The sequence below is a fragment of the Meleagris gallopavo genome, chromosome 25 (assembly GCF_000146605.3).
Source record: "Meleagris gallopavo isolate NT-WF06-2002-E0010 breed Aviagen turkey brand Nicholas breeding stock chromosome 25, Turkey_5.1, whole genome shotgun sequence".
NCBI classification, from domain to species: Eukaryota; Metazoa; Chordata; class Aves; order Galliformes; family Phasianidae; genus Meleagris; species Meleagris gallopavo.
The window spans coordinates 5,501,722-5,503,699 of NC_015035.2; positions in this window are offsets into that span (position 1 = coordinate 5,501,722).

The following is a 1,978-nucleotide window of genomic DNA, read 5'->3' on the forward strand; positions in this document are numbered from 1 at the left end:
GCAGTCCGCCTGCTCCGACACCTCGGAGAGCAGCGTGGCCGGCTCCCGCCGCGGCGCAAAGCCTTCCAAAATCCCCACCATGTCCAAGAAGACGACCACTGCCACCCCCAGAACTCCGGGCCCCAAGAGATAATGCTGTACCCGCGCCCTCCGGCCACGCGAACCTCACCCGCGTCCGATTTTTAACCCCGCTGCGTACATTGGATGTATATTTATTCTAAATGGGAGAAGCTATATTGTTAAAAGTGTAAAAGAAAGTCGTGTTATGGAGCTGCCTTACTTGGTTTTGGTTTTTTTTTAGGTTTTTTTTTGTTTGTTTGTTTTCTTTTTTTTTTCTTTTTTGTAAGTTACGATTTTCATGTGAATATTTATGTAGATAAACAAAAAACAAAAACAAAAACGTTGCCTCTCGGTGCCCGCAGTCCGGAGAGGGGCGGAAAACGGAGACGTGGGAGAGAAAAAGAAAAAAAAAAGGAAACAAAAAAGGTCAAGATGTGAAAGTGTAAAAAAAACCGAAGGTATAAATAGGATCTCTGCGCGGTGCAGGGTGCGGACCTGCGGTATCTTTTAGGATTGTTTCCTAAATGCATCTTTATAAACTTAACTTGCTGTCTCAGCAAGGTAAATTATATTTAAAAGCAAAGACCTGAATCCTACAGTGTTCAAGGAACTCTTTTTGTAAATCAATACCTCAGGCGGAGACACGTGAGGTGTGGGGACTTCTCGGGGCTTCTGTTTCCATGCGTTTTTTTAAGCGATGCGATTTTACCCGAAGGGCGCGGAGTTTGGGATGGGATTTGCACACAGCGCAGGTGTGTTGTGGGTCCCTCACGGCCGCTGTCCTGAGCGATGTCTGAGCACCTCTGGTCTGTAAGGATGGCACTGCGGGGGGCACAGGGGCTGCTTCAGGCTGGGATCCCTCGGCACGTCCCACGGCGGCGCCGGGTTCTGCAGGTTGGAGGATTCTTCTGCTGTGATGACCTCAGAGACCGACCCGGCGCCTTTTCCCGCACCTCCTTTCCTATTTATTACTTCTCTGGCCATCCCACTTCCAACCGGGCGACCTCTGCTCCTAGGAGAAATCTGGACTTACACGCACAGTTGCTTGTCCTTGAAATGAGTCTCACCAGCACATCGCTGCACGTCCCGCCCGGCTTTTGTACGCTCTTTGTAATGACACCGAACTGAGTGGCCGGGGGCTGCGGGGAGTGGGCTCTGCGGAGCCCCTGTATTTATTGAATGGTGTTCCTCTCCGGCTCTGACCGTGTTGCTGTGTGATTCTCTCAATTGGTTTAAATTGAGGCAAAAAAAACCCTGAAGCTCTACCAATGAATTGTTTAAAAAAAGAAAACAGACACACTTTTGTATTACAATTGCTTGCGGTAATAAACAATCTTGCCTCCTACCTTACTGCCAAGTGTTGGTGTTCCACTTGGAGGTGTTCGTCCCGCGCTCCCGAGCCCCAGCACAGCAGCCCTGCACAGCCCCACATGCAGGGGGTGCGGCAGGAGGTTCTCTGGCCCGGATCCCACTGATGTGGGGACTGGGAGCAGCTGAGGGGCAGGGGGTGGGTGCCTATGGGTACCAGGTGAGGTCCATCTGTGTGGGCAGGTGCATAGGATAAGTGCCCTTTGCAGGGGTATTTTTGGGGAAGAGTGAGTGAGTGGACCGTCAGGGCTGGGTGTCTGTGGGTCTGAGTAGGGTTGGATGTCTGTCGGTTTGAGTGCTGTAAGGTTAGATGACCATCGTGTTGGGTGCCCACAGGGGTAAATGTGGGTTTGGGTGCCCACAGGGGTAAACGTCCGTTGGTTTGGGTGCCCATAAGGGTGTACGTCCGTGGGGTCAGGCGGCCGTGGATTCGGGTGTCCGTGGGAGGACGGCTGCGCTCTGTGCCGGGCGTGGAGCACCGTGGCCGGGGCGGTGCCGCCGCCGGGCCCGTCCCTTTCCCTCTCCCGGGTCCGACGCCGCGCGGGGGCCG